This window comes from Micromys minutus, assembly GCF_963924665.1.
Source record: "Micromys minutus genome assembly, chromosome: 13".
Lineage (NCBI taxonomy): Eukaryota > Metazoa > Chordata > Mammalia > Rodentia > Muridae > Micromys > Micromys minutus.
This window is the reverse complement of record NC_137982.1, coordinates 41512254-41537510: the sequence shown is the minus strand read 5'-3', so window position 1 is coordinate 41537510 and position 25257 is coordinate 41512254. Positions and strand designations below refer to the sequence as shown.

Genomic DNA, 25257 nt, shown 5'->3' with positions numbered 1-25257 from the left:
ATAAAAGCAGTTAAGGTAACGAACCATATTTTTAAAAAAAAAAATGTTTCTGTGATATGAGAAAATAATTGAATTATTTTACATTTTGAGTATGTGATATCTTCTATCTCCTTTCTACAGGGAAAATTAAAACTCTGAATAAAATCCTAAACCTATTATCACTTAGTTTTTATGCTTGCTTTCAGAATAAAAATATAGGTTCTGGGCCAGGTAGTGGTGGTGCACATCTTTAATCCCAGTACTTGAGAGGCAGAGGCAGGAGGATCTCTGTGAGTTCTAAGCCAACCTGGTCTACAGAGAGAGTTATAGGAGAGCCAGGGGTACACAGAGAAATCCTGTCTCATACAAACAAACAAACAGACAAACTCTAAACCAAAGGTTTCAGGATGAAATATTGAAACATGAATGTTCTTAAGGCAACTCTAGTGGTAAGCAGTAACACACCCAGACAAAATGACCCTCCCAACACACACACACACACACACACACACACACACACACACACACACACACACACACACACACACCATACGTGTAAGAGAAATTCAGGACATAGAATATAGAGCCTCAACTTTTCCTGAATATTTTTCAGTTTTTTTCAGGGTTTTGACTGTCAAACTACCAAATTATTCTAACCCGAACGTCTTTGTAAACTGATTTTTATGAATTATACCGCTTGCTGTTGTGGTGGGTCATTTGTTATTCCATCCATCTTGCCCAGCTACAGCAGCAACATGTATAAATTGCATCTCTAAGGAGTAATAATGTGTTGCAAATGGTACTTTTCAATGTGGGTTCCCACATCACAGCCATGATTTGCAATTGCTGCTGTGCTGTGTTTTCTATGAAGTCCCCTTACCAGGAGCTTTCCCTCATGTGACATCCAAACTACCAAGAAGAATATCTACATTGTAAAGTTTGGAAATGATGTAACTTCATGGCTGATGGCTTTCCTGAAAGTTGTCTTCAGACCTACTGTTAAGTTGGTTACTATATGCCTGAAAACCAGGGCCATTTACTGCTTGATTCAAGAGGATACATTGTATTTTGGGGTAATAGAAATAAGGCGAAAATAGCAGTTTAACAACTGAACAAATTTCAAGGCATGACACACAACTGTACACATGGGCTTTGTGGTCCATGTAAATCCCAGAAGATGGATGGAAAAGTGTCCTTGTCTTTGATTCTCTTGGAGCCCTAGTACATGGTTTCTAAAACAGACACAAGAAGTCAGGGTCTTTATCATTCTGGTTAGGATAACTAGTGACTAAAGTGCCCAGTGGAGGATTAAAGTATTCAGGGGGGTCTAAAGGAACAATTTCAAGATCCCAACTGATTATTTTGGGTTGTGAGGTTTATTTGTGTTCATCAGGTTTACTCAGTGGAGTTCTGCTTAGATTTTTTGACACGATCAATGCCTTTGAGTACTTCAGATAGACCCAGTATGTATCTACACAATTGTGTTTTCACTAGGAGCAATTTAAGGGCATAGTTTGGGATTTGGTTTGATTTTTTTAACCTTTCTCTTTCTGACAATACATTTTAAAGCTCTGTCATTGTTAAGAAGGCCTTTAGTGTTACAAAGATGCTACAAGCACCAGACAGAAAAGAAGCAGTAAAACAAAAAGAAATAAAAAGTCCACTGTAATCCTATGGTGAAGTGTAAGTACCATTGACCAGCAGATGGGGATAATTTTCCATTTGTGCTTTCTATTGTTTCATTTATAAACATGGAGTCATGTGGACTCACGTTGTCTGTATCCTTCCATGTATTTCCTTCCCCCTCCATTTAACAAGCATCATCATCACTTGCACATTACCGCCTATTCCTGTGCCATTCATTTCCAGAGACTGTCGCATTCCATCTGTACGACCATTCCTCCACGGTTAGATTTGTAGTCTAATGGACTCTCCACTCTTCCCAACTTTGCCCTATTCATATTCTCAGAGACGGCGGTGACATGACTTTTTGGAACAAATGACTGTATTCCTGGTGTACCAGACGTTTCATGTGTCTCAGTTGTCGTGTCAAAGAACAAAGGCACTAACAATGATCTGTTGCCTGGAGTCCCTCAAATCATTCTCATAGCACCCGTGACAGACATGACTTCTCCACCTCGATCATCAATCTCGGACTATGATTTTGCTCAGGGCCACACGTATGTCATTAAAAAAAAATGTCGGAAGCAATTGAAATCTATAAGGAGGGGCAAATCCCACAGACCATCTCAATATTAATTAACCCCTGCAGTGCTGGCATGAGAACAGTATAGCATTTGTAGTCTTTAGGATAGTATGTCCTTTTTACTTTTGTTTCAGTCTTCCATGTTATTTCAGAGCTTATTAGAATATATTCTCCAGTGAGCATTCATATTACCTAAGGTCTCTGTGGCACCATGGGGGGATGTTCTTTAGGGCTGAAATCAGTAACCATGGGGGTCTGTGATGAGGCAGTTCAAAAATGACTTGATCTAATAGTGTAGTACGAGGCTTCTTTTCTCTACACTCATCACAGGGATCCTCAGGGAATCAGGGCCTGATGGAGCCTGGGAGATTGGCCTGCCCTTGTCTGAATGGAATCCTGTGACAGGTATGTTAAGTTGTAGGGATAGGATCCGAATCTTGATCTAATTGTGAAGCATTTTGAAATAAAATTTGATGTTCAGTTAGTCAGACTGGACTAGAAATCTGACTCTGGCCATTTGCTAGGATCAACTGTTGATGAAATTCTGAGCTATAAATATGTTTTACTCCTTGTGATTATAGAGCATGTCAGTAATTTGGACAAGCATCTGTTAAGGCATCAGTGTGGAATGTTAAAGCTACAGATTGTGTGGTAAGACAACCTGAACTCAAATCCTACTGTTTATTATCAGTACCACTGCTCTGCAATAATTTATTCAGCTTTAAATTGGGGCATGGCTGCCCACTACAGAGTCACAAAAGATAAAATAAATACCAATCTGGCATATACAACATAATATAACTTAGTAAGTCAGCCTATTAATTTTAGCATTTGGATGAAATGATGAATAGCATCTAAAAATTATATGTACAATTTGTTAACCATTTTGGATGATGCTTTTCATATTGTCCTGAATATATGTGGTACCGTCCTTGAAGGACGATAGAGAGGACTGGAGACTAATGACTTCTGATTCATTTCACTATCATGTAGAAAGGCAATGGTACAAAGATGCACTCCCCAGTATACACACAAGCAGGGCAGAGAAAATTTATTGGGGGTCACATGACATGCAGAGAGAACTGTACTTGTCAGGCAATGACAGCAAGAATCACAACAGACTGTGGCTGCTCCCTCCCTTCAGGCTTTTAAAGCCCAGAATCAAGTCTAAAGAACTGGTAAGAACTCATGTTTGTGTTTTCTTTTGACTATTGCCTTTACTCTTTCTGCAGAACATTCTATAAAACAGGTCCCCACCATCCTCCATATAGTGTAATAATGTCTTTATATAATGTGCCTTTATATAATATGCCTGTAGTTAAAGAAATACATTTTAATTCATTTAGTTCTTTCTTATATATAGTACCATTTATGACAAACCACATCCTATTTAATTGCTTAAAGACCCAGACAAAGTAGAGTTAATAGCTTCTGATGTTCAATTAAGCAAAACCAAGCCCAAAGTAAAGGCAATTACGATTAAAGGAAATATAATAGGATACCAAATGCCACTGATTTATGCTAATCTTCCTATCCCTACTTCTCATGGTCAACCTTATTTTTTTTTCTACTCATACTGTTTAGGCAGGTGTGGCAAGGTCATTGTGGTCAGGTTTGCTTGTTGGAGAGCATTCCAGAAAACTTCAGTGTCTTGGAAATTTTGCCAAATTAGAGGCTTAATCCCAGCATCTCTCTTGTCCTAAAGACATTATCTAAACCTTTGGTTTGAGATATAAATTCAGTTTACAGTGCTGAAATGTCAGATGCTAATGAGCTAGGGAAGTGGCTGCATTTCCTGTGATAAAGGTAGCAAAGTCCTTCCTACCATATTGTGTCTCAACATGGGTATGGAGGACTGCTTTGGAAAACAGGCCCTTGGTCTTCTGAAGGCTTGATGCCCCATGGTAGGGGAATGCCAGGGCGGGGAGGTGGGAGGGAAAAGCAGAGACAAGATGTTAGATAGATGCTGGACATCTTAGCTTCTCTGAAAATGTCAGCCCTGTCCTCAGACACCATGCTCCCATCAGACGATTTGGACATACTTAGGAGCACACTTAATTTAGGATTCTATTACATACTAATGGAAAGAAACCATGTGTGACCCTAGTAAAGTCTCTGGTTTTAGTTCTGAACTTGATATCTTCTGGAAAAGAAATAACCTAGAGTGAGTCAGGAACAGCCAAGCCAGTATACACTGATCTCTCTTCATCTGTGACTCTAATGGCTTATAAAGAAAAATGTTGATGAGCGTCCTTATTTAGACACTGTTTTCTTTTAGAAAACACATCTAGGTTTGATTTGGATGCCACCTACTTTATTAATTTGAAGCATGTATCAATACCATGAATTCCTATATTTAACTTTCTACACACACACACACACACACACACACACACACACACACACACACACACACACTCCCCAAGCCTTCAGTGTGCAAGTTAGGGTGAACACATATGAAGACATTATGACCCACAGGAGCCTAGAAGCTACCAAATTTAGAGAATATTTTAACATGAAAACTAATAAACTAATGTTTTATGTTCAGTCTTTCAGTGATGCATAGACCCAGAATTTAGCATGATTTAAAAAAAATAACTGATTCCATCCTTAAAGCTAAACATTTAGTATTGAAAGCAGTATTCACGGATAGTTGACATAATCATCTACATAATGCAAGATTTACTGGTGCCTCCAATACTTTTGTTCAACTCATTGCCTAGCCCATGCATTCCAGTTTCAAACCCCTTCAGGAGGCCTTGACATCTGCCTTATAGCTTGAACCCTGAGATGTGAGCCCTGAGATGTGAGATTACAGGAAGCACTATTTCAAGGGCAAGGAACTCATCGAGGATAGAAGCCATATACAGGAGTAGATTAAGACCCTGGCCACCACTGTTGTCATTTGCAAAATATGTAATCTATGGCATTGACTCATTTTGGAGGAGGCCTGTTTCATGAAGGTCTGAAATTATGCACAGTTATTCAAGATCCAGGGTATCCTCTCCACATCAGTTCTACAGGCAAGGACTTTTCTGCTCCACTGGCCTTGCTTCTTGTGGCTACTTAGAAAGCTAGCTGACTAATAACTCAGGCTCTTCCCATGTCCACCTAGGATGCTGCCATTGTAGACACTACCTCTCCAAAGGAAATAAGGTTTACTCCTTGAGATCCACTGGCTTATGATCTGTCCCTTTAAGTTTAACTGCTGTACAACCTAACTCAACAATAGACGACATATTTATTAAGATAGTAGTCTGCTATTAAAGTTTTACTGTTTCTTATCAGCACCAGTGCAGGGTCACTGATTTTTGACATGCTACTGTTTACAGATGGGTGCTTCTTACAGAACTGAGGTTTGGAAACTGAACACACAACTGTTTAAATGGTTGTGCAAATGTGAGTGCTGTATTATACAAATTCTTTCATCTTGGGACATTTGGTGTGGCTGGACCTTTTAAATAAATGGGTGTTGGCCAAAGGCAAGATCCTGTAACTTTTGCTCCATCTTTCTCTACTTTGTCCCTGTTTAGCTTTTAGTGATAGTTTCACCTCGTTGGTACCCCGAGGAGACTGCTACAACTCTCTTTCAGGGGTTTCTACACCTATTCTGACATTTCCTTACACAATGATCACAATGAATAGTAACCGCGACTCTTTTTCTAATTTAGCAGTTTAGTGATGATTCCCCCTAATCTCTTTTTGAGAAATGATGAAATTGAAAGCAGGCACTTTTAGTGACTTCTAAACCTTATGTGGTGCAGGTGCCTAAGACTACCATTAACACAGCATCAGAGAAGATGAACACCACCGGAGGCTTTGCTGGCTCCACACTGGCTCCTTGGTGAACTCAGAATTCAAATTTGGATCAACCAGGATACAAGGATGGCCTTCCATCCCAACTACCGAGTTATATACTTACGTAATGTCTTATTCTCATAGACCAGTTGGTATGTACTATACATCCAACATAATGGGAGGCCAATGAATATTTTTTCGTGCAGTTTTCTGAGACCCTAGTCATTGTCATAAGCATAGGTTATGCCTGTAAGAAATCCCATTTTGAATATCTGATTTTTGTTCTTCCATCCTTGCTCCAAACAGTGATATTAAGCGATTTCACGGATTTTATGAGAGGACTAAGGAATCTGAAATCCACCACTAAACTATCTCTTGGCTCTGCCCCTGTATTTGTGCCTCGTCTTACAATCCTATTTATCCTCTCTCTTCCACCTTCTCCCTGCAGTAGTAATCTTAATGTCCAAGCTACACATTTTTACCTCAGATCCGTTATGCAGCATTTTAGGAACACGCTTGCCTATTCAGAAAGAAATCTTGTGGTTTTAAAACTGAGTATATAAAAAAAAAAAAAAAAACAAAACTTGAAAGCAGTTGAATGGCTACACAACTTAAATTATAATTACATGGTAATTGCACTATTTGTTCATGAACACTAAATCCTTGGTGAGTTTCAGACAGATGTCACAGCAGATACAACCAGTACCGATAAGAGCTTGCATTAGGGGCTATCATACTGGATGTACGGTCTTCAGCCATGTTGGATTAAATGGTTAGTAAAGGTTATTGTTCAAAACTGTTAGAAAGAAAGATTAAACTAAGAGTCAAACATAGAAAGGCTTCCATGAGTTACTGCATCCAATACAGTGTTGGTACGTCAAAGTTCTTGGGTTATGTGACAGTCCTTAAAAGTGATACCAATTTGAAAAAATGTATCTAATGTGTGTTTAGATGTATGTTTGAACCTGTGCTAATTTATGTGAAGTGCACATGTGTGAGTGTGGCAGAAAACACAACATGACATCCTATCTCATGGTGGTAGAGTTATGGTGGGGGTTAGCTTCTTGATGTGGGTGCTTGGAACCAAACCTGAGTCATTTGCAAAAGCAGTAAGAGCTCTTTATTTCTGAACCGTCTCTCAAGCCTCAGTGATGAATGTTTGTCTGAAGAGAAATTTCTCTTGTTTTAACTAGTTTTACCTTTTATTAGATTATCGGTAAAATTCAGGATGCAAATGCTGGCTTCTCCCATGTTATTACAACTGGCTTGTAGCAGAAGCCAGGGCCAAGTCTAGGTTGATTGACTTACACGTCAGTTGTCTTAGCTTCAGGGCATAAAGCTTCTTCTTGGGAATCAAATCTAGTCAGCAAATCAATTAGCAGTGCACACACGTGTTTAATCAAATGGACTGATCTTTTGACTTGTTAATTTAAAAATCAAAGAGATTAAATCAGCTCCCCATGAAAACCTAGGTGAAGAAGAACTTATTTATTTTAACCACAGACACGCAAACTTGGAAGCATTTTGCTGAAGCCTTGAGGAACTTGGTCCTTGACTTTACTCTCTGAGTGACGTTGCTCTTTTTAATCATCACTGGATTCTTACCCTTCCTCTTTCCCACTTACTCTCTTTCTCTTCTCAGATATGACAATGAAATGCTTGCCTTGTCACCTCCCCACTTCTGGCCCTGGTCAGTGGTTTTCGAGAAGGCCTGATCCCCATGCAGCTCGTTCCTCAGGAATCTGCTATAGTGTTAAGGTCCAGAGAGAATTCACTTTTGTTTAGTCATTTGTATGCATGTCCCTGGCACATGACATTCAGATTTGAATATTGATTGGTGAGAAAGACAGAGAGACATGATCTAGTCACCTGTCCACAGAACTCCCTTTCAAATGTTAGAGCTTCCTTAGGAAAAAGACTACTTATTATTTCCGTGTTGGTCTCCTTTCTAAAACTCTGTCATGCCTTCAAGATTCTAGAGATTTCTTTTTTCTTCCCATCATGGATTCTGGCATAGAGTTGACTCGTCTGATCTCCTGGCTTCTCTAGTTGGAAAGAGCTGCCCCTTACTATGTCTTCTACTTGCTTACCAACCACACCCTTTCACTCACTTCTCTATCCTCTTGGGAGTTTGGTCCTTCTTCAGGTCTCTTTCTGGCTTCTCTTTTTGAAAGTATTTCCTATCCCATCTTCCCACACTTCCTCTTACCCCTACTGGTCTTGGAGGACTGTTCTTGTTTTGGCCTATCTGTCAATCCATTGTCTGAATCTCAATTGATGTAAAACTAGAGATGAGGCCACTGGCCAAGAATCATCTTGTAAGGGTAGAGAAAACACAAACCCAAAGACTAGTTCTGGATGCTGCAAAATGAAACTAATACTTGAATGCAATTTCACTCTCTAATTTCTATCCTGCTCCAATGTCAGATACTTCAGATACAATTTTTAGGTAGTTACACATGTTACAAATGATGTTACAAATAGTGTGTTAATATCTGCCTTTGATACCAGCACTTAGGAGACAAAGGCAGGCAGATCTCTGTGAATTTGAAGCTCTCCTGGTCCTCACAGCAAGTTCCAGGTCAGCCATGGCTACATAGTGTTGCCCTATATAAAAATATTTAAAATGTCTAATATAGTGAATAAACGTAAATGACATTTAGTAAAACTTCTACTTCTTTTTATATTATTTTTCAAGAGCTAAAGTGGCTCAAGTCAAGAGAAATGGGTTGGGACAAGGTAGTGAGTTCCCCTTGATAGAAGAATCAATGTTTTGTGATAAAATTCTATGTATTGTTTATAATCTACAAATTATTCCAGTCAGTTGTGAGGGATGTCATAACTTATTATGGTCACTGGATTTTGAAATATGAGCACGTTAATGTAAAGATCTGAATTCCAATTCCACATGAGGCATTGACTAGCCTTAGAAACCTCAGCGGTCCTGTTTTCTAATCAGTGAAATGAAGGTTCAACGAAATAGGCCACCCAGAGGTACTTCTAGTTGAAGTGGGATATGACATGACCCGCTAAGCTCACTGACTACGCAGCACACAACACCTAGTAACCATCAAATAATGATCTCTTTAGTTTGGACTAGAATTTTGAAAATCAGAGTGGATTCAAGCTTGTCCTCATAAAATTATCATTTCATCTACTTGCCTTTTGATTTACTTTCCTAATTGACAAAGAAAAAGGATATAGTTGAATTGCTCAGCTGGGTCCATGCAACTCTTATGTAGAGAGTACAGGGAAAGGTACATCACCATGGTCAGTCTCATCAAGCAAGTGACCTCCCCTGATCAGATTTCTGGCTATTTCAAAAGCCCACAGACAACGTTCCATGCTGTGGTTGCTCATTAATTCATAAGACAGTTCATCAAACACTAGACACATTTCATTAGAGTATGAGGAATATTTTATGCCATGAGGAAAGCTTACAGAAATTGTTGGTGTGGGGGTAGGTATACTACATCATGAAGGACAGTTTTCTACTCCCAAACTCTGGCTCTGAGAGTCATGCAGAGTTTATGCAGACTCATCTGATAAACACCTACAGAGCCATAGTCTCTCTCAGGCTCTTGGTTCAGGGAGTCAGAGGTAAACCATGGTGTTCATAGGGCTGAGCTGAACATGAAGTTTTACTAGTATCTGAATGTAAATGTGTGTGTGTGTGTGAGTGTGTGTGTGTGTGTGTATGCATTGCTGGGGATATAAGCCTATACTTATTCTCAGCATTGTTAGAGACTTTAGGACATTTGCCCTAAGAGAGCAAAAAGCAAGGAGGAAATGATGGCTTTGGCTCTGACAAGTTTATGGCCTGCAGAAGTCTCTACAATGCTTCCAGAGTTCTCTTGTGCAGCCTTTCCAGCAGTTTCTCTAGAGACTGCTGACATCTGCTGGGAATAACTCTCACCAATTCCCAGAAAGTCACACTTCTATGCGGATGATCCTAACTCAACAACTACTCAAGGGTGCTTTTTCAAACATCTTAAACCCAGGAATTGTGAAATGTGGTGCTTTCCAATCAAGTGTGCTCAGGGGCTGAGGCAGAGTTTGGGGAAGAATTTGATTACAGCCCCTCCAAGGCCCTAAACAAACAAATAAACCACAGGAAAAGCCAAGTGCTGGGTAAGAGTTTTACAATGCATATAGCCTCTGTGAACTCTGCCATTGTGGTATTCTCGAACCCGAGTGCTCTGCCTCAGAAAAAAAAGCTTGTCTGTTTTATTGCAAAGGTCATTTTGTAGGTCACATTGGAAAACTGTTTTATGTTAAAATATTCAAGCACTTTATATCAGTTTATGCCTTTCACCCCATTCCTGATTTTAGTTTTTTTCTTGACTTTATTCAGTAGCCCCTATTGTCTTCCCTATGCCTTTAGCTCATCCCTGATAGGGATTCTTCTCATGCCTGGCTCTCAGAGATTTTTTTCAGGGTTGAGGAAAGATTTTATTTGATTGTCTTCCTGAACCATTTGCAGAGCACAGACATTGAGTTTATCTCATTATCTCTCATTATTTCTCCTCTTTGGGTAATGGATTGCATGCTTGGAGAACTGTCCCGTGAGAAGAGAGCCATCCATACCAACGGCCAATGTACCTGTGCTTCTGGATTCCTCCTTCTTGGGCTCTGGAGACATGGAGGAAGCTGGGCCAAGTGCTGTTATGAAGATAGAGGAGGGACATACCTTAAGCCCTGGTAACTGGGTTCACTGAGCACAAAACAAGACACGGTTCAGGTGACCCAGGGTATTCTCATTGTCAATTGGCCTAAAGTCAATTGAAGACATGAGGCTGGTAACTATGGAAGCTAAATGTAGAAAGAGCCTCGCTTCTGTTCTGGTAAAGGCTGTCAGGAAGTCTAACTTGAGGAAGAGTGGGTGACTCCGGTCCAAACTCTGAGCCAGAGGAAGTGGTGTTGACATTAAGTTAATGCATGACACCAAAAGGGAAGGCACAGAGGAGAACTGTGAATGATTTGCTCTGATTTTTCAGAGTCCAAATTCTTTATAAATATTTGATTTAGAAACAAAGCAAAACAACCTTCCAACCTTACACTGGCTATTGAATTCTTGACTTAGTAGTTTGACAAACACCTTTTCTGTGTCTGGGGAAATTAAAAGCAGACTCAAGGTCAGTGACTCAAGGGCCTTCTTTAAGTCCTGGAAAGACTCAGAGGAGGGAATTCTTTGGAGGGAAGACTGCGGTGGATTTTAAGCTCTCCTGAGCAGGTAAGAGAGGGGTGCATTTTAAACTTTCCCGAATAGAGAAGAATGGAGTGCAGTCTGATCGGGGAAGACTAAGGAACATTCTGAACTTTTCAGAGCATAAGAGACCCAATGTTAGATCCTTATTTCAGCCAGAAGAAGACAAAGATGAATAGAAGGAAAATAATTTAGCTGGGGCTGTAGGACTGTGTGAAGTTGGCAAATATGAAGGATTTCGAAGCCATTTTAAGTGTACTGTACTGCAGAGTGCACGGTACATCGTGTCCTTCATGGAAGACATATATGACATGCCTTTAGGATGCGCACAGTTTAATCTTCCTGTTCCATCCTTCATCTGAACTTCCTACCTCTTCCTCTGCCTCCCAAGTCAGTTTCTCCCTGCCAGAAACCTATTTAGGCACCCTTAAAGCCTCCTGTGCAGGGGTTTTGTTCCACTGAGAACCTGGTGGTTTATCAGAAAAGAAATGCACACACTTCTACCAGAGGCTGCCACTGCTGCCTCTCCAGTAACATTTGTATCTGTCTTTTTTCTTTCTCACTCTCCCTTTTTTAAAAAATTCAATTTCCCCAGGTGTTTCTGGCAGTTGAAGCTAGAGCAAATACTGGACCATCGAACTACAAGTTCCAGTCTCTTCTTTACTTTGAGATAGGATCTTAAAAGCTGCTCAGGCTGGTCTTGAACCCATCATTCTCCTGCTCCAGCTTCCTGAATAGGAGGGAGTGCAGGCCTGCTTGAGGTGGAATAAGTTGCATGCTAAGAGGAATTCTTTATGACTTTATTTGGAAAACACAAACGATGGACTTATCTTACAAGTGCCATACTTCATTCATGAGACAGTTGTCCTTGAACAGAGGCAGAGGGTGAAAAAGAATCCCTTAAGTTACTAAGGTAGCTATCTCTGTCTCTTATTACCAAGCTCCTCAGGCCATATGATGCCTTATGCTTCTACTACATTTCCTTCTTTGCTTTGCTATTACTTGTTATATCTCCCTATTGTTGTAGACAGATCTTAACTATGGCGGGTCTACATCTATTTCCAAAAATCTATCACACTTCTAGAGTCTTTGAGCACAGACTATGTTCAGGAATCTTCTTGAGCTCTTTATGTATTTTAAACTAATTTAGCTTCTGTAACTATCAGAGGTAGGCAACTCTCTATCAAGTTAAAGATAAGATAGTGAGTTGTTAAACTATTTGTCTAAACTCACAGGCAAATGAATGCCCAACTCAGAAAAGAAATACAGGCTGTCTAACTCTAGGTTTTGCATTGTAACCACAGCATAGGCTGCATCCGGGGTACCCAGGAAGCACTTACTCTTTCTGATTTTCCTTTCCTGTCTTTGACGGTGAATTTTTCAAGTCCATTCACCCCAGGTATAGTGCTCTGAGGTAACAACCTCATCCTTTTATTCACCAGATAGTTGGTCAAACATTATTCTGAAATTTTTCTATAAGGAAATTATTTGTTGAAATTTACATATGTGTCTATTGCTTTATCACAAGGATGAGCCTCAACCAGTCATTCATTTAAAGGCCCTCATAAAACAAAAAAGCAGAAAGAATTCCCCTGTCTTTTTGCTTTAGTGACATCAGTTCTTCCTGGCTTTCTAGTTGTGTGTTTCTCTAGTTGGATGGATTCTCTCCCGCGTCACGAGCTTCTGTGGTCTTCTCCACTAGATTCTATACTCCAGAAGCCAGTACCTTTTGGTTCTGTTTCTCTAGGAAAATGACTCAGAGAGCCTCTTTTGTTTTCAAGTTTGTAAGGGATAAATCCTAGGGCCTTTTCTGTCCCAGTCTGAATTTTGTTTATTTTAGAAGTAAACATTTCCTAGTTGTCAATGGCATGCCAATAATATCTTTCTGATTCACAATCAAGATCAAAAGTATGTCTCCTGCCCTAGGCTCATATAGCTAGTTGACTACTTGAGTGTGTTTTTGCATATTTCAGGAATACTTGGACACAACACACACAAAAGCAGATTCATGACCCTGATTCTCTTCAAGGTTCCTGATGTCTATGAAATATTCCCCTATTTCTGAAAGACTGGAAATACTCTAAACTCTGCCCCCATCTTTATTCCTAATCCAGCAACATGATCTGCCAATGGGACTGTAGAAATTTCTCATATGTTTACTTCTCCCTGCAATCACACCTTCCCAAGCTCCTCACTGAGGACCCCACTCCTTCTGACCCCGCTGGGTGGCCTTCAGTCACAGTGTGATAGTTTGTATGCGGTCGGCCCAGGGAGTGGCACTATTAGAAGGTGAGGCCTTATTAGACTAAGTGTGGCCCTGGTAAAGTAGGTATGTCATTGTGGGTATGGGCTTTAAGACCTGAATCCTAGCTGCGTGGAAGCCAGTACTCTGTTATCTGCCTTCAGATGAAGATGTAGAACTCTCAGCTCTTTCCGTTCCATTCCTGCCTAGATGCTGCCATGTTCTCACCTTGATGATAATGGACTGAATCTCTGAACCTGTAAGCCAGCCCCAATTAAATGTTGTTCTTTATGAGACTTGCCTTGATTATAATGTCTGTTCACTGCAGTAAGACTCCCAGTCACACAGTGATCTTCCTAATGACAAAGTTGATCAAACCACTCAGTACAATGACCTAGTAGAAGCATTCAGTTTTTATCTAGGTCACAGGGTGGCCCCCAGGGTTCCGAATGGCTTCCTCCTGCAGCAGTCACCTTGCTGTCCACACAACAGCTACTCTCAGTTTTCAGAGCTTCTGCCCACATGGATCCTTTCTAGTACCATTAATTTTATTTTAGTTTAGTTTTCAAAGTCTAGAACATTCTGATATTCTTCCAAAGTCTCAGCTGTCACACCAAGGGTCACTTTCAAGGGAGACTTTCATGTTCTTTATGTCCTTCCAGCAAGCTAGTCAGAGTCCTTTACCTTTCAAGCTCATAATTTTTATCTAAATTAATGTGAATACTAACAGATATGTTTTATTGGGTATTCAAAGCTCAAGCATCAACCACAGTGCAGATGAGTTCACAATCATGGTATCTGAATCTTAGCTAACTAAAATTATAGCAAAATCTGAGAGACAGGTAATAATATCCTTAATATCTTGTAGGAGGAACCCAATAGCCCAAACCACAAGGTGAATGAATTTTCAGTTGTGCGATTATTTAATTCAGAATACTTGGATCTCCCCTAGGACTTTGAACGTGGAGCAAGCTAAAGCCAGGTCGGTCTGTTAGTGATCAGTCCTTTTAGAAGCCAGCTTGGCATGTACAATGAGCCCACTATGTATTTTCTGATTGGGATAATGAGTATTTGAATGTGTAATGAACTAGGACACATTTTCATGTGGAAACTAACTGGGTCTTCCTTTTGTTCTGTAATCCAAATCAGTCACCTATGAGATTGTTTACAAAATTCTAGACAGATGCTTGCAAATGAGAAAAATGGCATTCACAGTCCGAGAGATGGTGTAGAACATCCTCCACTCTTCATTTTGATGACCATCTGTTCCATTTCCAAATGAGGTACCAATTCAGTTTAATTTAACTCACAGTTAAAGATGAAAGGGCTTTCCCTCCCTTCTAGTCCTCTGGGGCTGCTGAAACAGAGAGACTCACACTCACAATGAAGCACAGAGATACTTGCATCTCGTATTAGTTAGATCTGAACCAGTGCAAGGAGCTGCAACTTTCTGAACCTAAACATGAGGGAACTATTCCTATCCCTAGTGATTTAAGCCCAGCTACTTCCTGCTGGGGCTTCCCAGACTGCTGCCAGGGTTCTCCCACCACATACAACAAGAGGTACTGGGAAGGTTTGTTTGAGTTCTCGAAACTCTGGTTCCAAACAAAGTGCATCATTTCCACTTGCTCCCCCTTGTCAGAAAGTCAAATTCTGAGGACTCCTAAGGGATGCAGAAAAATGCTTTTTGTCAGCCCAGAAAAAAAAAGAGTAACTAGTTGGGTGAATTCATGCATGTCTTCCTTCCACTCCACCTAATCACAGAAGGCAAAGGAATGCTTGAGGTCAGTCCTCTGGGCTCTGGAAGGTGGATGAGTCAGGAAAAAACAGTGATGTTCTTAATACGAAAAGGTGCAGACCTTGTGAAGCTCAAAAAGAAAGAAGGTCAAAAATGTGGAAGCCTTGGTCCTTCTCAGAAAAAGAGAAAAAAATCGCAAATTCATCATATATTATTACGTAACAAATTTTGTGAGTTATAATAATATTTTATAAAATAAATAAATCAAAGAAAAGGTAATGTCTATCAGTCATAACTGAAGCTGTTGCCAAGAGAGATGAGGAGAAGAAGGAGAGAGGGCAGAAAGGGGTAGGGACAGGGCCGAGTGAGGGCAGGGAGGGGTGAGGGCTGGGAGGGGTGAGGGCAGGGAGGGGTGAGGGCTGGGAGGAGTGAGGGCAGGGAGGGGTGAGGGCTGGGAGGGGTGAGGGCAGGGAGGGGTGAGGGCTGGGAGGAGTGAGGGCAAGGAGGGGTAAGGGCAGGGAGGGGTGAGGGCTGGGAGGGGTGAGGGCAGGGAGGGGTGAGGGCAGGGAGGAGTGAGAGCAGGAAGGGGTGAGGTAGGAAGGGATAAAGAGAGGGAGGGAGTAAGGAAGAGAAAGAAGCGAGCCTTTTGTATGTGTGAGAGTCAGGCAGAAATTTTTTTAAATAATTTTTTTTGTCTTGCTTTTTCTGTCTTCCTCCTACAAGTAATTAAATAACAGATTCAGCCCTTCACCACAAATATCTTAGTCCCTAATGTGAAAATATAAAATAATTAGGGGATTTGCTGTGTAAGGGTTTTAATGGCATAGGCAACTTCTGCTTTCAAGACTGCACTAATTATAGAGGATGAGGCTGAACAAAGAGAAGAGCTGCAATTAGCAGAGAAGCACTTCCTGCAAAGCAGTTTTTTTCAGGAGTTTTTGTCAATTCATGTCAGACGTATTAGGACAATAGTCTTCTAGGACATCACTTTCAGAAGAAGACTTTAGCAACTCCAGACTTGGCCACCTAATACTTGACTATGGTGATAGGATATAGCATGTTTGCCATCTATATGGTAGAGGATAAATAGCAGAGAAGAGGCCTGGTGTTTCTGTGGTCTCTCGCCCCTTAGCTTGGTGATCATATTCAGTGAGCTCTTTCTCACACTCTCTAGAGATAATAGTGCATATGAAAGCATCGGGCACAGAGCTGAGGCTGTATTAAAAACTAACTTTTAATCTTAGATCGATTCTCTTCTGTTCTCTTGCTTTCATTTCCTTTATCAAGATTTCATTCACCTCAAATAAAAATCCTTAAGACTTTCAGAATGCTACAAGAATAGCTGAGCTATAAGATGAATGGGCTTTCTCTAAACCCTCAGAAGCCCAATAAAGGCCTTCTCTGCATTAGTGGCTCTTTCTGAACATTGCCAAGGACAAGGAAGTACCTGGGCTGTTTAATCCTAGTGGGGGGCATCCCAGGAGGGCTGACTCAGCCCTTTCCTTCCAAAGAGGATGGACTGTATGTCACAATGCAATGTCCTTTTTGTTTTCTCTCTGTGTCTTTCTCTCTGTCTCTCTGTCTCTCTGTCTCTGTCTTTCTCTGTCTCTCTCTCTCTGTCTCTCTCTCTCTCTCTCTCTCTCTCTCTCTCTCTGTGTGTGTGTGTGTGTGTGTGTAGGGGGCTAAATTCTGCTTGCAAATGCAACCTTAGGTACAAAAGACAATCCTTATGCCATGCCTTTGCATGGCAGTGTGTAGCAGTGGGGGATGAAGAACTGGGAGTAGCCACTAGAAAGACCCAGATGCCAGGAACTCAAGAGATTCCCAGAACCCAACAGGGATGACATTACCCAAAATACCCAACAAAAGGGAGAGCGAACCTGAAGAGGATAGGAACCTGTGGGTAGGCATGGTCCCCAGTTGAGGGATGGAGCTACTCACTCATCTCAAAAAGATTAATCCAGAATTACTCCTATCAAAAAAATATGCAGGGACAAAGAGTACAGCAGAGGCTAAAGGAAAGGCCATCCAGAGACTGTCCTACCAAGGGATCTGTATCCCATCTGCAGACATGAAATTCTGACACTATTGCTGATGCCAAAAAGTGCTTGCTGACAGGAACCTGGTATAGCTGTCTCCTCAGAGGCTCTGCCAGATCATGACAAATACAGATGGAAAAGCAAACAACCAAGCATTGGCCTGCGTTTGGGGACCCTAATGGAGGAGTTACCAGAAGGACTGAAGGAGCTGAGGGGTTTGCATCTCATAGGAATAGCAATATCAATCAACCAGAACCCCCTCCATGTTCCCAGAGATTAAACCACCATCCCAAGAGTACACATGGAAGAACCCATGGCTCCAGCTGCATATGTAGCAAACAATGCATATTGCTTTATCTGGCATCAATGGGAGGGGAGCCCCTTGGTCCTTTGGAGGCTTGATGCTCCAGCCTAGAGGAACACTATGGCACTGAAGCAGGAGTGGGTGGGTGGGTGGGTGGGAAGGCACTTTCATAGAAGTAGGGGCTCGGGGAGGGGATAAGGGGTTTGTGGAGGGAAAATTGGGAAGGGGAATAACATTTAAAATGTAGATAAATAAAATAACCAATATAAAAAAATAGAAGTCCAAACTGTTCCTTGTTGACCTGCAGACAAATGGCAAGGTTAGCTCCTTGGAACCTTGCCTGGGGACCACCAGTTCCTTAATCTCTTTGTCTCCCCAAATACACAAGTCAGCTTCATTGCACTTCTGATGGCCCTTTATTACTCGAACTATACATTTTATATTTCACTTTCTAAGCTTGCTATGCATTTTCAAAATGTTCTCCATGAGACTTAGCCAGAGAACAAAATCTCTGTTTGGGCTTTTTTGAGACTTCCTTTGTCAATGAAAGTAATATAAATCTCTTTACCCTAGCCTCAGATAGTTTCTTCAGACAAGAGCAAAAAGCAGTCACATTCTTCACCAAAATACCACAAAGACAGTCTTTTGGCAACATATTAAAGTTCTTTTCCTTTGAAACCTCTAGAACCAGGCTTCCAAAGTTCAAGTTACTATCAAGTCTTCCATATTCCTATAACGATGGCCCATTGAGCCCCACTTAAAGCCTTCTACTGCTTTCCAAATCCCAAGTCCTCAAATCCACATTTTCCAAATAAAGACATGGTCAGGTCTATCACAGCAATACCCCAGTCCCTGGTACCAATAACAGTCTTAGCGTTTTACTGCTATGAACAGACACCACTACCAAGCTGACCCTTATAAGGTCAACATTTCATTGGGGCTGGCTTACATGTTCAGAAGTTTCTTTCAGTATCATCAAGGCATGGCAGTACCCAGGCAGGCATAGTGAAGCAGGAGCTGAGAATTCAACCTCTTCACCTGAAGGTCCCTAGAAGACTGGCTTCCAGGCAGCTAGGACAAGGGTCTTAAAGTCCACACCCACGTGACACACTTCCTCTAAAAACCACAATTACTTCAACAAAGCCACATCTCTTAATAATGCCACTCCCTGGGACAAGTGTATACAATCCATCACACGTGGGTTCTCATACCTCTGCTGGCTTCCCTTTCTACATCCGGGTCTAGTCACGAACACCCTGATCACTCATGTTGCTTCCTGGTGCTCATCACAGTTAGTAGTTGTTATTATTTCATTGTCTAGTTTCATTTTTAGTTGGTTTCCATTGACCCTAGAAGGAAATACAGTGTTGGCAGTTTGACTTTGTGCTCTGTCTTCCTAGCATATTTAAAGACTGAAGGCATTGGTCTGAATTCGAAGAGCATCTGTTGACATCTGTCCTTTCAGTGACAGCTAACTCTGTTCTGCCGTCCCTCATCTTACCTCTGTCCATGAGGATGTAAATGAGTGGGCATGCTGTCAAGAAGAAAAGGGTCAAAGCCCACCCACAAAGAATCATGGAAGTCAGAAGAGGCAATAGAAACCAATATAACTGGTACAAATTGCTGAAAACACACACACACACACACACACACACACACACACACACACACACACACACACACACACACAGAGGTCCACGGTGCACTGATGTTTTGTTGAGTTTGATTTTGGAAAATCATTTTGCTGGGAACTGTCTTCCTCCCATCTCCCCCCTCACCAGCAGGTTTCCTCATGGTCCAGATGGCATGTAAAAAGCACTTGGAGCTAACTGGTCATTTCATGGATAAGGAAATTCTAGTTTAGACAGGACAAGGGATCTGCAACAGGTCATGGGAAGGTGCTGGACAAGAATCAACCGAGCTACAGTGTCCTTCTGTAGAAATTGTGCTCTTGCCAAACCACACTGCAGAAAGTTTGCCTTACGCTATTTAGTGCAAATCATAGACGAAGGTGTTTTCTTCTTGTTGTCCTTCTTATTGCTTTCAGTAAAATTATTTTAACAATCATTTGCATTGTAGATAGTTTTAATAACCCTGCCATCATTTTTATATACAAATTTCTTATGTTCAACTTAAATAAGACTTGATTGGAGAATAATTGTCCTGTGAGGCAAGGTTATTTCAATAAAGCTTCAAAAACCAATTAGCAATGGCTTTGGAGAAATGGATTTTAAATAAATATGGTCTCAGGTCACCTGAAGAGCACCGGCTGTTCTTTCAGAGGTCTTGAGTTCAATACCCAGCAACCACATGGTGGCTCACAACCATCTGTAAGGTGACCTAATGCCCTCTTCTGGTGTGTCTGAAGACAGCTACAGGTACTCATACACATAAAAGAAATAAATAAATTTTTAATGGACCCAAGCAGTTTATTTTCAAGGAGGCCATTTATTCAAAGCAATCAAAAGTTTCAAAGACATCTGCAAGTATGGTGTTTAAAGCTGTATTTATTAAACCATGATTTTTTTTCCTCTCAGCTTTGATAACAAGGGTGTTTTACATACCAAAGTAGTTAGACACTAGTAAATGCAGGCAACATTGCTTATCACTCACTAGTTATTACAGAATGACTTCCAGCCTTATGTCATTGCAGTGACTTTCCTTTGTGACCAGATCCACACTGAGAACTCTTCTCCTACCTTTTGCACCAGGCTTGCTTCCTTTCTTCCTACTACAGCTCCAGGGCATCTAGCTTGGTCTCCACTGGTCTGTAGAGATTCCAGAGGCTCACTTCAGAAACTGCTGCACACCAAATTGCAGAATCCTAAGTAGACACCAGAAAGAGAAAAAAGTTCATATATGAAAGAAGTTCATTGGGTTTGAGAGAACGAAAGATAGAATCTCCCAATTTCAAAAGTTTTGGTAGTTTGTAGAATGGGACATGGGCAAGACTTGAATATGTAAGTTTTAAAAGCTTACACCAAATATAAAGGAGTTTGAGCCAGTTCTAGGGCAGGATTTAAGGGCAGGTCTGTAGGGCCAGCTGTGACTTCAGCCAAGGCCAACCTGATGGTTGCCCTTGATGCTGTAAGGAAAACTAAGCCTAATGATGTCCTAAATTCAGATTTTCAAGGACATTAGAAATACTTCATGTGGAATTTATTAAAATGTACATGTTAGGATTTGAATAAATGAAATTTCATAAAGGCAAACGTAAACCTAAAGGCTACATAAGAATCAGAGTTACCCAGCAATACAGTGCAGTAGTTCTCACCTGGTGCATCGTGATTCCTCACAAGGTCACCTATCAGATATTTACATTATGATTCAGAATAGTAGATTTTTATTGCTTAGCTTACCTCTCCAGAGCTCTGGCAATGCCAAACTCAAGATACCCTTCATGCACTCAAAAACAGTACATTGAATTTGGTCCAACACAAAATACTTGTTAAGTCAAATGGTAAGACAAAGAATTCCTACAGGATGTACTCTGTCACTACAATCCTTGGTAATGACTTATTTATGAAAAAACTGTATTATTCTGAAATGAGATTGTACCATATAACTAAGAGGAGACAGGAGAGTGTATAAGTAGTTGACTTTTAGGCTGTATTAATTTTAAATGTAAAATTCTACAGTTTTAATAGATTATTTTCATGATGTTCATAAAGTAATGTACATGGAAAAAACTTTTAATAACCTAAATGTGTATTGAATGTTGAATTCAGGAAAATAACACCTGGAAGGTTTTTCTCTAGACTATTAAATATTTTCCCTTGTTTATATAAACATATGTGCAAAAAAGTGCTAACTATATCATAAACACTGAATTAGGTGCAGAGCTAACATGTCATATTTTAGAAAAAACATTGAATGATAAAAAGAAAGCAAAGGTTGAAGAGAATGATGCTAATGAGTAAAACCATAAGTAACTCACTACACCAGCCACTCTTCAGTTCCATTTAACACAGTTTTTACCAAGCACCACACCAGCCACTCTTCAGTTCCATTTAACACAGTTTTTACCAAGCACCACACCAGCCACTCTTCAGTTCCATTTAACACAGTTTTTACCAAGCACCACACCAGCCACCCTTCAGTTCCATTTAACACAGTTTTTACCAAGCACTACACCAGCCACTCTTCAGTTCCATTTAACGCAGTTTTTACCAAGCAATATACCAGCTACTCTTCAGTTATATTTAACACAGTTTTTACCAAGGGAAAAAAAATTACCATTGCAATCTCAAAAAGAATGAGGCAACTTTCAAGTTCTTAAACCAACTTTTCCATGGGCAGATATTGTAATTGAAATATTTCAAGTCTTATTTAGACACACTTTGTATTTTGCATACTTATTCTGAAGTAGTTATGTGTTTTTTATTAAGATATTAAAAGAATTAAAGTCTACCAAAAAAGGGCAGGGAATATGTTGGAGTGTGTTTCTTTTAATGAAAATAATTAATTTTCACCAATACCTGCAAAATAGAAACCAGAAGACACAGAGATACAAATTTCTTAAAGCAATAGTAACAATAATAATAATAATAAAAATAAAATAATAATGATAATAATAACAGTGACAACATAATACAATAGATGAAAACTGAATATTGTCCTAAAAGCAAGGACATCTAATCATAGACATAACACAAAGAACAGAGATATGCTTTATAGGATAAAAGCAAAAGTTCAAGCCATGTTTCATCCTTTGACTTCTTACACAATGAAAAGTACAAAACATGTTGACTTATCCCACATAATTTCAGTAATTAGGCTAGAGGCACTGCAACTTTCTAGGAAGAACACTACAACCCCATTCAAATGTCGCTTCTAGAATACAAAACAGTGTTTCAAAGTCAAGTAGAAATTAATTTGTTCATTGTCTATTCTTTTGGATAATTGCCATTATTGCTATTTTTCTTTGGGCAAATCACTGACTACATAATTTGGTGTCTGTGTGTTTGTGTTTATAAGAAAATAACTTAGACTCAACATTTGTCACCTACATTTTAATTTAATTTGCACTTCCAACAGACTAAGAATGATATTTTCCCCCACTACATTATTCTATTACATTCCATCAGTATTGTTCTTTTTTTTCCCCCTCTAAATTTCCTTTGGCAAGAAAAAATTTTGCCAGTGCCAATTATGGGTGAGAAATCCACTTATGCTGTGAGCATATTTATACATGTGAGCTAAGTGAGAATCTTAGTGACATTTCGGGATAAATAAGACAGCAATAAGTTAGAGAGAAGCTTTAACCTCCCTGGCCTTCCCACCTCTCACTGTGATAAGAAAGGATTTTGCATGCAAATCTCTAGTCTCAGCTTCTGGCCACACTGGATCAAGGCTTGTTGGATAAAAGAAGTGGATAGAGACGATACAAAAGAACAGATGCACAGCGCTCAGTTGCCCATTCCCTAGTTTATCAAGGTAATTTCTGTGACTCAGTGGGAAAGTAGGTGGAGGGAACAGCTGATCTCATCAGTTACTGAACTCAGAGAGAGAACAGAGGGCTTCCCAGTTCTAAATTTCATCAGCAATGAACCTAAGTTTCTCTCCATCACAGCAGCTGTCTCTGACAAACACAATTTGAGACTCTAAAATTTCTGTGCATTAGGCTCTGTCTTAAGAACCACACTTGCTGTGGAGGTAAGGCTAGAGATGTTCTCAGCTGATTATGGCTGGCCCTGCAGAGACTAGTGTGTGCTACAGGCTGAATGCACGGGCCCCACAGTGCTGCATGGTGCTTTTCACTTCACAGCATTGGTTTAGTGATTTCTCTGATGGCTGGAATGGGGCATTTGTAAAACAGTCATAGGCAATGCTAGGAATCGGCTGCTACGCCCGAGCACTTAATCCCTGGAAAGCTGATTGACCACTGAACCCTGGATTAGAGAGAATGGTTCTGTATCTCTCTGGGTCCAGATCCCTGTGATCAGTTCTTAATTATATATGGCTTATAGAGAGGGAATTATATATTATACTAAAGATTATATATAAAAAGGAAATTGCATGGGTTGTACATAAAAAGGGAATTGAATATTATACTAAGAGGTCTTATATTGCTTCAGTTTCTCCAGGCCTATTATATATGTATGTATATGTATATTCACATATATATATCTGCATATATATATTGATATATATACACATATATAATTATAATTATATAACATGTGGTGTCACATATACACATATATACATACGTATACATACACACATACATATGTGTATGGGACATCATTGTTGGAATGAAGTCCAAAGTCTATGTCATGTTGTTAAATTTTAAGCACTGGTGATGACTAAACAATGTCCTGAAAACAATAGGAACAAAGGAGAGAGTCAGGTTAGGGAGATGATGTTAGTGGGAGATTTCCAGTTCACATAAGGTTTTGGGTTAAAGAAATCTGGTTATTTTCAAAGTTAATTTCTATGAAGGAAAACTAAACAAGTTGCTATCTACAGTTACCAATACATTTTGGAATCGCAGAGAGCTGGTGTGAGAGAATTCGCTAGTAACTCAGGCAGCAGAAACTTTTGAGGGAACAATTCTAAATCAATCTGCATATCTACAATGTTGTCTACTCAATCTATCTTTGAATGATGTGTATCTTAATTTATGTATATTTTATGCCATGGGCGATATGTACGCAAAACAAAGGCAGACATCATATTCAATCGACAGACAGACAGACAGACAGACAGACAGACAGGCCATACAGAAATCTCTCTCAGATTTGCTCTTCATGTATATTCAGGCATAAGTGCTTTTGCATGTAGAAGTCCGAGGGTGATATTGGGGTATCTTCCTCAGTGGCTCTATCTTACTTTTTGAGATGGGGTCTATTAGTAAACCCAGGGTTCACTAGTTTTTCTGGAGTAGCTGGAATTGTGGCTAGAGCCCCAATGAATCCCCTGTCTCCCAAGCATGAGAAATGCTAGCACATGCTGGCCCACCTGGCTTTTATGTAGGATCTTGGGATCCAAATGAGGTTCTTGTGCTTGTGCAGCAAGCAATATACCAACTGGATTATTTTTCCAGCCCACGTAGTAGTTTTAGCACATGAGACTAGAATTAGAAAGAACCAACTCAAAGTTCTATCATCTGCCACATTGCTGCAGCAAGCATCAATGAGGAAAGGAAGACACATTTCCATCAAATGCTCCTTTGTTGCATAATATTACTCTGCCTTACAAAATACAAACCCAACACGGGTCTCAAACCTAGGGGTCAGGCTTAATTTATGTCAATGTCATCATCCCATAGGAACTGATGATATATGATTTGGGCCACATTTGGACCCTAATATCAACTCAATTCCCATATTAGTTGGTGTGTTTAAGATGCTGCTGCAAAATATCTGGTAAAAACAACTTAAAGAAGGATAGGTTTATTCTGGGTTCAGTTTCAAAGCATGTGGCCAGGAAGGTCTGGTGACAGAAAATGGAAGTGGATGGTCATATTGTATCCACAGTCAGGAAGCAGAGATGATGAATGTGGGGGCTTAGTCAGTCAAAACTCATGCACGGAATCCTATTACCAACACGTAAAGTGAATTTTCCCATCTCAATTAATCTAATCTAGATAATTCCTTTAAGACATGCCCAGAATTTTGACTCTGTCATCTCATTCTTTCCTTGACAAGTAATATCACAATTCCTTCCATATTATCTGAAACTTCTTTGAATAAAATTGTGTATTATTTTCTATATTGTCACATTATTGTCAAAACCTAGAA

At 40.1% G+C, this 25257-nt stretch overlaps 1 protein-coding gene across 1 annotated transcript in view; it reads right to left on the bottom strand.

The window, feature by feature from the left end:
• B3GALT1 (beta-1,3-galactosyltransferase 1) overlaps nt 1–20334 on the bottom strand; it is a 46050-nt gene extending 25716 nt beyond the window's left edge. The window contains exon 1 of the mRNA XM_080927298.1: nt 20212–20334. The gene's annotated coding sequence lies outside the window, so the exon portion shown is untranslated. The remainder of the gene's footprint in view (nt 1–20211) is intronic.
• Nucleotides 20335–25257: the final 4923 nt, after the last annotated feature.